Raw genomic sequence first — 12888 nt, 5'->3', positions numbered from 1 at the left:
TCTTCAGAAATACCTGCGAGATAAGAGTCATCGCTCTGGACTCATGGGGCCTGCACTCGAATTTTGGCTCTCCTCTGTTCTGGCTGCGTGACCTTGGGCAGCTTACCTCACCTCTCTGTGCCTCAGGTTTCCTAAGTTGGAAATAACAACGGTAGCAGCATCGTGGAGTTATTGCAGATGAAATGAGTAAATGCATGTAACTCATGCCTGACACATAGTAAGTGCTCAATAAAAGGCAGCTATTGTTATTTTTTGGGTCTATTATGTGTCCCTTGGGAACACAGAGCTGCACCAGTGTGGTTTCCTCTCCCTTTAGAACTCACGGTGTGGCGCACACACAGAGAAACCCAGTAACATACCCAAGCTCACATACACTCAGGCTGTGCTGAAGAAGTTGTGGTGACAGGGTGCAGTTTTATTTTTTGTTTTCTAGTTTTGACTGTACTGGGTCTTCACTGTGATGTGCAGGCTTATTTGTCCCATGGCATGTGGGATCTAGCTCCCTGACCGGGGATCAAACTCGCATCCCTTAACCACTGGACCACCAGGGAAGTCCCAGGGTGTGGCTCTAGAATGAATGAGTTTTAGCTTAGAAGTCAGATGAGTTGAGGTTGTCTTACACCCAGACTGGGGAAAATGGAACGATTGCCTGGTGAGGTCATGAGCTCTCCATCCCTGGAGGTATGCCAAAGAGTGAGGTTGCCACAGAAAGGATCCCAGCTGTGTGGGAGAAAAGCAGGTCAATTCCATCAGGCAGACACTGGTTTGGGGCGTGACAGCCCCCTCCTAGGACAGTGGGATAAGTTTTCCAGGACCAGAGAATTCCCTAGCAACCTGGTGGTTAGGACGCAGTGCTTTCACTGCCAGGACTGGATTTGATTTCTGCTTGGGAAACTAAGATCCTGCAAGCTGTGCGGTACAGCCAAATTAAAAAGAAGAAGAAGAAGAAAAAATGGATGCTAAAGTTCTCCAGGAACAGCTGGGTAGGCGTGGAAGCCTGACATTGGGCGATGCACTGGGAGCCCATTCTACCAGCAAAGGGACAGCCAAGCCTCCCGCCATGCATGTTCATTTCCTGGGGTGAGGCCCTGAATGGCAGGAGTGTTATAGACAGAGGCAGGAAGGTGTCAGACTTCAGCCCCTAAGGTGGCCCCAATTGGGGTGGGAGAGAGCTGGGATGATTCAGTCCTGAAGGGGTGACTTGGGAACCCCTCTGCTGTGTGACCACTGTCTACTTACTCCTCATCTCAGTTTCCCCACCTGTAAAATGGGAAGAGAGTGGACCAGATAAATGTCAGTGTTCAGCCCTTGTTTCCCTTCTCCCATTTCCAAATCACTGACAACACATATTAAGTACTCACCATATGCCCAAATCCGTCAGTCCTAAAGGAAATCAATCCCGAATATCCATTAGAAGGACTGATGCTGAAGCTGAAGCTCCAATAGTTTGGCCACCTGATGCAAAGAGCTGATTCATTAGAAAAGGCCCTGATGCTGGGAAAGTTTGAAGGCAAGAGGAGAGGGGACGACAGAGGATGAGATGGTTGGATGGTATCACCTACCCAATGGACATGAGATCGAGCAAACTCCAGGAGATGATAAAGGACAAGGAAGCCTGGTGTGCTGCAATCCATGGGGTCGCAAAGAGTCGGACACGACTGAGCGACTGAACAATAAGAACATGCCATGCACTGGATAAGAACAACTAAGCCTGTTGCATGTAGCATCTTGTTTATTAAAGTTTTATTTTATTTTTTGGCTGTGCTAGGTCCTCATTGTGTCGCGTGGGCTCTTTGTTGCAGCGCACGGGCTTCCTAGAGTTGCGCACAGGCTCAGCAGTTGCAGCATGGGAGCTTCTCTAGTCCTGCAGGGTGTGGGATGTTAATTCCCTAACCGGCAATCAAACCCACACCCTCTGCACTGAAAGACGAATTCTTAACCACTGGACCACCAGGGTTCATCCTTAGCATATCATTTAAATTTCACCTCAACCCAGAAGGTAGGTACTCTTACCGCCATGCCCGCTTTACAGATACAGAAGCTGAGAAGTAAAGGAAGCTAAGTTCAGCTAGCACAGAGGTAACAGAGCCAGGTCTCAAATTCAGGCCTGGCTGACACTGAGACGGGGGATGCCAGTACCTCTGTCCTCCTGCCTGCCAGTCCTGCTAGGCTCCCCCACACAGCCCCCGCCCTGCGCCCCGTCCTAGGAGCACGCATCCCCCCACCGTCCCCTTCCTGGGCTCATACCATGAAAGCCCCATGCAGAGCCTTCGACTCTAGAGGGATATATATTATCTAAATTTGATAAGACAACTTAATTTCACTCCGTGTCTGTTACCGGCGATAAAACCAGGAGACTTTTATGACCCAGCGTCCTCGGCAAGATTGTCAGGAACTTATTATACAAGGTCTAACTGGATTTCTCCCTGCAGATGGCTGGGAGCCACGGGCTGGAACGCAGTTTGGCATCACATTTGGGGGAATAAATGCAAAATGCCTGTTCCAGAGGCTTAGATAAGGCAGCAGGCCTCTGAGCTCCCCAAGAATCGGATCTGCCTTTCCCAGGCCCTGAAGGGTGATTCGGGTAGGATTTACTTAAACGCTGTTGGCGGAGGACAAGATGATGGGTTTTCTCTCCCCCTCACCGCTTGATCCTTCTCACCCAGGGAAGAAATGTGGAGGTGCCTGAGACTTGGGGTTCAGAAAAGAGGTTTCTGGAGAGTGAGAAGTTCAGGGCAAAGATGGGGTATGGAAGGAGGGGCATGAGTGGGTGATGGAGGATGAGACAGGAGATGTGAGGACTGTGTGCAGTAACAGAGGGTAAAGGAAGAGCCAAAGGAGGGGAACTAGGTGCGTCTTCACTTGCTGCCCGGGGATGCCCCCAAGACTTCTTCCTTACTGCCCTGAGACGCCTGTCTCCTTCCCCAGCCAAACCCCAGGGCTGGTGTGGACCCTCACACACAGGGCTCCTAAAACAGACGATGTCCCTCAGATGCGGGGTAAACATATTTGGGCTCACAGATGCCACAATATATTCTTTTCTTTCCTGGCATCAACTGAGCTGTTTGCATGATCGGCACTGCCCAGAGTGGCATCCACAGACCATTGTGAGAAAAAGCCATCATCTACCGATACCCCAATATTTTTTAAGGTTCATCGTCAGCAAACACCACATTCGAAGCTCACCTCAAAATCTGATAGCTGCTAGGCTTGGGCTGACAGACAGACCTAGGATTCAGCTCAGTCTTAACACCCAGTGCAGATCTATAGCCTCCTAAACCTCACGCCTCCTAAACCAAGATCAGGCCCAAGCTGAGAGTTAGACTCTCCAGACTGACATCCCTCCAGGGGTGGGCTTCTACACATATTTGGCACAACTCCAGATTCAGACATCGTCTGGAACTAGACTCTAACCCTTAGCTTGAGCATCCCCAGCCTTGGGCTGCCCCCAGAATCCGAAGGGTCGCCCTCAGATTCAGGCATCCTCCCCCAAAGAAGCTCGGACCAAGCCTGAGGTCACTGCAGGCTCGGGCTCTCCCAGGACCCATCAGGGGCGATGAAACTGTTCACTGGCGATGACCAAGGAAGCAATGACCTGGGAAGCTTCAGGTCTGCCCTGGCCCTTTCTCCCAGGCCAGGAAGGCAGCGAGCTATTTTCATCTGTCACCCAGCTCCTGACGCCTCATTTATCTATCTCCCTTTCAATGGACTCGGGACTCACTCAAGGGAAGGCTTGTCTCATCTTTTCACCCCTTTGTTGCTTCCTCTTCCATCTAGAACCCTCCATCTTAGCTGGGCCTTTCCCCCTCCAGGTTTTAGAGAGGAGAGGGTAACATTTATTGCTCATCTTCTGTGTACCATGAGTGTGGTCTCATGGAACTCTCACCGTAACTGTTCTTTTTAAAACAATTATTGGTTTTTATTTCTGGCTGTCCTGGGTCCTCGTTGCTGTGTGGGTTTTTCTCCAGTTGCAGCGCTCAGGCTTCTCACTGCGATGACTTCTCTTGTGGCAGAGCATGGGCTCTAGGGTGCTTGGGCTTCAGCAGTTGCAGCATGTGGGCTCAATATTGTGGCTCCCAGGCTCTGGAGCAGACTCAAAAGTTGGGGTGCATGGGCTTAGTTGCTCTGAGGCTTGTGGGACCTTCCCGGATTGGGGGTCAGACTTGTGTCTCCCACCTTGGCAGGCAGATTTGTTACCACTGAGCCATCAGGGAAGGCCCTCACCATAATCTTTTGAACTAAATTTTTATTATATCCATTTTTTTGATAAAGAAACAGAGGGACAGAGAGGTTAAGTCACTTGTCCAAAGCCACACAGCCCTGAAGTGTGGGAATTTTGTCTCTGCCAAGGTCCTGGTCCTTGTATGGGCTTGGGCATGCCCTCGGGTGGTGCGGCTCCAGCGGGTGCTGTGGCCTTTGGAGAAGGCACAGTGGGAAGGCTGCTGTTGTTGCTGAGCCCAAGTTTGTATTGTTTCCACATCAGCAAAACTCATTATTTCCAGTAGACAGGAGGATGGGGGGAACAGGGGAGCGGAGGACACCGCAGTGAGATCAAGGACACTGGTTACCAGGGCCAGTAGCCGTGGGGGTGGCGGGGGCAGGAGCTGGCCTTTGCCAGAGACAGTGATGAATGGGTCGGGTCCCAGCGGCAAGGTGCTGAAGGGCAGAGACCCAGTTCCTGCGTGTGTGTGTGTGTGTCGGGGGTCAGAAATCACTGCCCCCCTGGGACTACCCCATCTTGAGTGAAGACCAGAGAGTCTATGGGACCTCTGGAAGACTCATAACCCCTGGCAGGCCCGACAGGATGCAGAAGGCAGGCTGGATCCCCGTCTGTGCCCCTCAGCTCTGCAGTTTCCTGCGGGACCCAGTGGGGTTTGAGGCTTGAACCAGGATCTGGGGCTGAATGAGAGAGAGCCTGGCTGCAGCGGGGAGCACGTGACTGTTGGAACCAGGCTGTATCCCTTCCCAGCTGGGTGACCTGGAGCAAATCATTTCACCCCTCTGAGCCTCAGTTACAAGTAAACAGGTGCAGTGAGGCTCATCTGCGGGGTGGTGAGGGTTGGAAGGTACGTGCTAAGTGCTCGTTCAGGAAACGGTGCTTTATATTACAAAGGGGTTACCATGCCAGCACTCTAAATGGCTGGCCCTGAAAATTGCCTCTAAAGGGAATAGGGATGGAACCCAAATCCCTCAGCTGAGAGTGGCTTTTTTTTTTTTTAAAGAGAAACAAGTAATATAATCCTCAAAGGATTTTCCCTTTTGGCTCTAAAAAATAAATAAATAAATAAAACAACTAATATCTTCATTTCCATCCTCCCTTTTAAGCTAATTTGTGGAAAATTAAAACAGGGAACTCACGGTGGCTGGCATTTTAATTGGATCTTGACTGGCGTCCTCACTAGGATTCCTGATTAGTGTCTTCAGTTAAATCCTCTATGCTTCTTTTAGCTGATTTTCCACCCTGGGCAGGACCTGGGATAGGCAGGGCTGCCCAGGGCCCAGGTAACTTCCCATGCCAAGAAGAGGGCTTCAAGCTGGTACCCCAGATGCCCCAGGGGCTTCGGGGACGGAGTGACCCAGGTTGAAATTTTGGCTCTGTTACCTGATTGGGTGGGGTGGGGGGGAGCGGGAATCTGTGCAAAGGATTTGCAGGAGGCACCTGTGTCCTCAGCTGAGCCTGGGACACACCTGAATGAATTTACCTGGCACACACAGACGAGCAGCACGTGGTGTCTCCTTCAGTCCACCTCCAAGAGAGTTTGGGAGGGGGGCTTTCATAGGGCGGGAAGAATGGCCAGCCCTACCCTGCCCGTATGGCCCAAGGGCAGAGCTCTTTCCTGCATCCATCAGCCTCGCAGTTTCTGGTTAAAAAGGCAGTTCAGGGACTTCCCTGGCGGTCCAGTGGTTAAGAGTCTGCCTGCCAATGCAGGGGACACAGGTTCGATCCCTGATCCAGGAAGATCTCACATGCCTTGGAGCCTCCAAGCCACCACTACAGATCCCACGTGCAAATACTGAAGCCAGCACACGAAGCATCGAAAACCTAACGCAGCTGGAAAAAAAAGCTCACTACTTTTCCCACTTCCAGGATTTCGGAAATGAGACTAATACATACAAAGACATACTGTGTCTTTGTTTCTTGAGTGCTTACTTCCTTTCAGACCTTCTTTTGTCCTCATGAAACTCCTGGAGGAAGAGACAGTTGTCTTCCCATTTTATGAATGAAAAAACTCAGGCTCAGAGAGGTTGACTTGCCACACAGCTAGGGTAAGTGGCAGAGCCAGAAATAGAATTCAAGTGTTTTGCCCCTCCTCTCCCCATAGCTTCCTCAGCCAGCCTCAGTTCCCCAGTTTTGGATTAAAGTGTGTTTCCCCAGCCCTAGGTTTCCAGGGGTGTTCCTCCAGGGCCCAGATTTAGACCCCTGGGCTGGCGGGTGGGTGATGGGGTAAATGAGAGGAACCCCCAGCACCGCTGTGCCCCCACTCCCCCAGCCCACACGCCTGGCTGTAGGTGGGGCTCCCTCCTCTGCCCCGTGGGGGGACCTGCAATCAGTGCTAATCAGCCCCGGATAATTACTCAGCCCTGGGGAGGTGAGCACAGTGGTGGTGGGGGGTTCCAGCCCCGGCTTGCTCAGTGGGATGCTGGCACAACACTCTCCTTCCTGGATCTGGGTTTCCCTGGCTACACTTGGATATTGTTTAAGCCAGTAGGTCTTTAACTCTGAAATGCAAGACCTGCCCACTTTCAAGAAAACTAGGGTGGTCACAGAGCTCCTGATCAGCGGTGTGGGCTCAGCCCGGTTGCCAGGTTTATAACCTGGTCCTGTCCTGAGCAGCTGGGATAACTCATTGAACCTGGGCAGCTTTCACTTTCCCCATCCATTAAGTGGGGATAAAATTAAAGCACTGACCTCTGATTTAAGTGACTGTTAGGAGCATGCATGCCCAGTCGCTAAGTCACATCCGAATCTATGTGACCCCATGAACTTCAGCCTGCCAGGCTCCTCTGTCCATGGGATTCTCCAGGCAAGAATACTGGAGTGGGTTGCCATGCCTTCCTCCAAGGGATCTTCCTGACCCAGGGATCAAACCTGTGTCTCCTGCACTGACAGGCGAATTCTTTACCACTGATCCACCATGGAAGCCCAACTATTATGAGAGAGGGGCCCAAATCCAAATGACTAGACCACCAGGAGTAAATGATTGTTAGGATGGGCTGCTGTCTATGGGGTCGCACAGAGTTGGACACGACTGAAGCGACTTAGCAGCAGCAGCAGCAGCAGGATTCAATGTGGTACCTGGGATAGTCCCTGAAATATGAGCGCTCAATTAATGGCAGCTAGGGTTAGAGAGCATTTTGTTTGCATCATCTTTTTTTTGTTTGTTTGTTTGCATCATCTTATTGAATTCTTTGAGCAGCTTGGTGAGTGAGGCATTATTACAGATGAGGCTCAGAGATAAGGTAGCCCTATAATTGGGGGAGCTGACATTCACTCGCTCTGAGCATTCCCTGGGCACTTACCAGGCTCCACACTCACTGCTGAAACAGACCACTCCCACCCTCTTGGGGCTCATATTCCAGCAATTTGAACACCCCCGCCCCCATCGGCTTCCCTGGGAGGGACACCTCCCCACCGTCTTGCAGTAACTGCGGAGGAATTAAGCCGGAGGGTCCCAACCAATGGATATCCTTGGGGTTTGGGTGCTTAATGACCCCCCTCCTCCTCATAACTATCTCATGTAAATTTCTTTTATAATTACACTGAAAGCTATCAAACTATCTAATTTAATTTCTTTGCGAAAATAAATAGCTAAAGTGGCCCTAGGTGCTGGCATAAATACTTCAAGCAGAACCATCCGGGATAGCTACTTATGCAGGCCTGACTGGCCGCAATACACACTTCATAAGTACATATTTATTGGGCCTGCCCCCCCGCCCCAAAGCCCTCTCCCCTCTAAGAAGAGGCAAAGATTCTGCTGACTCAGCCGGAAGAAGAGGAAAGTGATTGGGGCCATGGTGGTAGCGAGGAGGAGGGGCGAGGGAACGGAGGAAAATATGCTGGGTAATTAATTATCCGTCTTTGTACATCCATAACTTTTTATTAAACAAATATGCAAATACTGCCTCTCCGCTGCCTTCGCCCGGGTCTGCCGTGGGGATGACTGTTAATTGGCGGCGGGGTCCGTGGGGAGGAAGCCTGTTTGAGAAGCAGGCCGGGGCTGGGCCAGCCTCCTTGCTCTCTCATTTGCCCCCTGGCTCCCCTGGTCCACTGGGCCAGCAGCATTACTCAGATATGCTTACACAAGGCCAGCGGATTGTGCCTTCTTATCACCTCTTGGCGTTTCTGCCTTTCTTCCCAGCTGCCAAGGCTCAGGGTCAGGTGAAGACCAAGACTCCTCTCTTGTTCTGGCTTCTATCTACTTCCTCAGCCTCATTTCCGGTCCTTCTCGCTTTTGGCTTGTGTATCTCGGCCGCCCTGGCCTCCGACCTAACCTGCTCTCCCTCAGGACCTTTGCACTGGCTATTTCTCTGCCTGGAATGCTGGGTTCTCATAGCCAGCTGTTTCTTTTTTCTTTTTGGGCGGGGGGTGAGGGTTATACGCCAAGGCGTGTCCAATCTTAGTTCCCTGATTGGTGATAGAACCCACACCGCCTACCGTGGAAGCACAGGGTAGCCACTGTGCTACTGGACTGCCAGGGAAGTTCCTGGCCAGCTCTTTCTTGAATTTCAAGTTTAAGGTCAATGTGACTTATATGGCCACTTTTGTTTTTAAGCTACTTTGCTTTATGATTATTATTTTTCAGCACACCTATCACCTTGGTAATTTTCACTTTTATTTATTAGTTTTGTAAGTTTATTATTTCCTCCTGCCAGAATGTGACTTCCAGTAGAAAAGAGCCTTGTATTATCGATGGCCAAATCTCCAGTGCCTAGAATGGTATACGTAGTTAGCCGGCCCTTGTTCAATATTCATGACCTGAATGGAAGGAAAAACCTCACTCCTCTCCTTGCCCCCAGGCCCCCTCTTCCGTTCTCCACATCATTCAGGAGAGTCTTTTTAAAACACAAATCTTACCGTGGACAACCTTCCATGGCTCCCTAGTTCTTCGGAATGATATCCCAGTTCCATTACCTGCCCCATTCCAACCTAGTCTCTTTACCTCTCCACGGAGAAGGCAATGGCACCCCACTCCAGTACTCTTGCTTGGAAAATCCCATGGACGGAGGAGCCTGTTAGGCTGCAATCCATGGGGTCGCTAAGAGTCGGATACGACTGAGCGACTTCACTTTCACTTTTCACTTTCATGCATTGGAGAAGGAAATGGCAACCCACTCCAGTGTTCTTGCCTGGAGAATCCCAGGGACGGGGGAGCCTGGTGGGCTGCCTTCTATGGGGTCGCACAGAGTCCGACACGACTGAAGTGACTTAGCATAGTATTACCTCTCCAACTCCTTCTTTATCCTCCAATACACTCACTGGCCTTCACACAAAGCATCATTCTTCCATGTGAGCCTTGGCACAAATGTTTCCAGCTGCCAAATTCTCTTCCATACCTCTGTTAGCTTGGCCAACTCCATCTTTTCTGCGTCTCAGATCAGGCATCACCTCCTCTAGGAAGGCTTTCTGCTTAATCTGCTATCCTCCCTGCCAATGTACCTTTCATCTTACTCTGGCTTTTCTGCTTCTCCCTGTCTAGATGGAGGTCTTTAGGAGGGTGGGGATGCTGTCTCCTTTCTCATCTTTCAGGCAAAGATCGTGAAGCTGGGCGGGGTATTAATCAGGTTTTGATTTGAGAACATGGATTCTGGTCCAGCCTCCCTGGATTCATACTCCAGCGCCTCGATTTACTGGCTGTGCTGGATAGCCACCAAGATGGTGCCCAGTAGGGTGGTGGCATCTGCTATTTATACCTGTGTGGAGCCCCTTTCTCTTGAGTGTGGGCTGCGACCTAGGGACTTACTTCTAATAGATACGATACAGTAGAAGTGACAGAATGTCACCTCTGCGAGTAGCTTATAAAAGGGTGAGAGCTCACCTCTTGGACACTCTGTCTTGCTCCTTCACTATGAGGGACAGCAGACAGCTGCCCTGTTGCGGACGGCCCTGTGGTCTCTGGAAGGGCACACATGGAAAGAAGCTAATATCTCTAGTCAATAGCAGGGAGGGCCTGGGACGCCAGGGAAACTGTGCTGGAGTCCTGACCTACAGAAACTGTGAGGTAATCAATGTTTCTTGTTTACAGCTGTTACGTTTTCGGCTAATTTGCTACACAGTGATAGGGAACTAAATATTGACTAGGTGCTTGTGGGCAGGACCTTTCTGTGTCTCGGTTTCCATATCTGTAGAGTGGGGACAATAATTACCCCCATCTTGTGGGTTGTTGTGGGGGTTAAATGAGTTCCTTAGAACAGTGACTGGCATATAGTGAGAGCTGCGTGAGTTTAGCTAGTCTCACATTGTTAGCACTTTGGAGGTGCTTAACGAGCCCTGAGCAGGAACAAACATGGTAAGAATAATAGTCCTTGTCTCTTGCTCTCTGGGCATGAAGTTCTAGCTTCTTGAGATGGCACTCAAGGCCTTTTATGATCCCTCAGACTCCTACCAGCTTCATTGCTGTGGGGCTGCCCACTGTGTTCAACTTACCACCTCTCATCTCATCCTTACAACATCCCTGTAAAGTAGGGACTGTCTTACAAATGTGGAGCTTGGGTTCAGAGAGGTTAAGTAACTTGCCCAAGGTCACACAGCCAGAACAAGATTAAACTAAGTTTTGAATTCAGGAATGTCTGCCTTCGGGTCTGGTTTATTTGTGTAGCCTCAGTGCCTCCCATGGGCCTGGCATAAAGTAAGAAGCACGTCCATGGTCACTGAACTGCCTGCCTGCCTGCCTGGATGAAGATTACCCCTTCCTCCACCTCTCATTTGTCAGGTGAAAAAGCAACAAAAAGCTCACGCAGCCAAGAGACTTTGGAGAGCAATGCTTAACCCAGAGGACCGACTCACCAATGGGCCCCTGGGGCATCAGCCCAGTGACCCTGCCCAGTGGCTGGCTTTAATAGAGGAGGAGGAGGCAGCGGGAGCCAGCAGGGAGAGCTGCCCATTAGCCCTAATTAGCAGCCCGTCTGGAAAAGAGCTTGGGCTGAAATTAAGATGCTGTCAGTGGGTCCCAGCTGGGTCGTAGCAGAGTGGCAGCTGCAACATTTCCAGAGCCTGAGCTTGAAACACTCAGCTGGGAAGGCCTCTCTGCCTGACTCCACCTGGACCCAGGGCCTCGGGAGGCAGCCAGACCTCTCCCCCAGCGAGACGGTGATAAACTGAGAACCCCTCGAGTGTCAGAGCTTGAGCCAAGCCCCCACCGCCCTGGTTATCTCCATGGGTCCCCCCATAGCGCCTCTACACCCATTTTTCAGGAGAAACAGAGGCTTAGAGAGCTTTCATGGTGTGCTCAAGGCCACACAGCTAGAAGGGGCAGAGTTCCGGGGGGGCTCCTGAGACAGTGCCCCGAATCCAAGGCTGCGTGGGTGGGTGGGAGGGGGAGATCCTGAGCAGGGCTTGAGTGGCGGGAATGACCGGGGTGCAGGGGGCAATCTCTGGGCTTCAAGTCACCTTCTTTCACTCCATCCCTTCCTCCCATTCCCAGGTCAGGACAGAGGTCCCTGTGCTGCCCCCTTTGTGGGGAGAGACAAGTTATGTAGAAGAGGCGGGCTGGGTTTGGGGTGAAGTAGGGTGAAATAGCAGGAAAACCAAGTGGCAGGAAGGATCCAGCCTGCCTCCAACTCTCCACTTCCTCTTTTAAGGTGCCAAGAATAAACCAGGATTTAAAATCAAACTTAAAAAAACATCACAAAATCCCTAAAGCTGCTTTCCCAGAAATCAGTGGCAGTGGTTTGTGCAGCAGATGAGCTTTGGCAAGCCCTGCTGGACAGTGGGTGGGGCTGCAAGGCAGGAGGTGGGCCAGGAGATGCCCAGGACCTAGGCTGTCCCCACCTTGGTTGTCGATGTTGTTATTCGTAATAATAATGAGCAGCCCGTTGAGGGCTTGGGATGAATGTGTGTGGAATAAATGGTAGGTGGACTGAGCGTTTCCTATCCCGGCATGGCCCTCTGGGAGGTGCGGGGCGGTCTGCCTTGCCAGAGGTCCTGGCTGAGTCTACACAAAGCTGGTGTCCTCAGAGAGGCTGAGCTGAGCCTACCGCAGCCTGCACACTCCTGAGCCTTCCTGCCCACCCTGCCGTCAGGCTGAGTAGATGGTCATTTGCTCCCCAGCCGGCGGGCAGCTATTGACGTTTTTATGGGCAGATTGCAGGTAATGAGCTCTCCCTCCAGGACCTGGGGACAGTCTAGAAAATTGTATTCAGGTTGGAGAGAGGAAGAGGGGAGACGAGGGGCAGGAGGTGAGAGATTCTTCCTGCCTTTGCCATCTGCATCCCCACAGCCAAGGAGGGAATCAGGTGAAGCCATCAGGGAGGGCCCAGACCCACCAGGGGTGGGGCAGCAGGCAGTAATTCCTTCTCTCTTGGGATGACTTTATGCTGAACTCTGATCTTGGTGGCTGTATGTCTGGAATTACAAATGGCAATGACTGTGCTCCCAGGGTCACCCTTTCTTTATTCCATCCATGCACCCATCATCCATCCACCCATCTACTATCTACCCACCCACCCATTCATCCATCTATCCATTCATCAACCCCCTGAGTCATCTATCCAACAGGTAGTTACAGAGCTCTCTCCTTGGCTAGGCAGTGGGTAAGGTCCTAAGGATAGGGCAGTAAGGAGGTGAAGAGGAAAAAGACATTGCTCTCCTTCCTAAAAATAGTCACTCACTTATTCATCTATTCAGATGATGATATTGAGTTCCTATGATGTGCCAGGTTCTGTGGTTAG

General features: G+C 51.2%; 1 non-coding gene across 1 annotated transcript; it reads right to left on the bottom strand.

Annotated features, from left to right (window-relative positions):
• Positions 1–3043: 3043 nt before the first annotated feature.
• LOC138990618 (small nucleolar RNA SNORD35) lies at positions 3044–3130 on the bottom strand. Its single transcript, XR_011466740.1, has one exon. It is a non-coding gene; the product is annotated as a small nucleolar RNA SNORD35 (small nucleolar RNA).
• Positions 3131–12888: the final 9758 nt, after the last annotated feature.

Source organism: Bos mutus, chromosome 13 (assembly GCF_027580195.1).
Source record: "Bos mutus isolate GX-2022 chromosome 13, NWIPB_WYAK_1.1, whole genome shotgun sequence".
Lineage (NCBI taxonomy): Eukaryota > Metazoa > Chordata > Mammalia > Artiodactyla > Bovidae > Bos > Bos mutus.
This window is presented reverse-complemented; position numbering and strand designations above follow the sequence as displayed.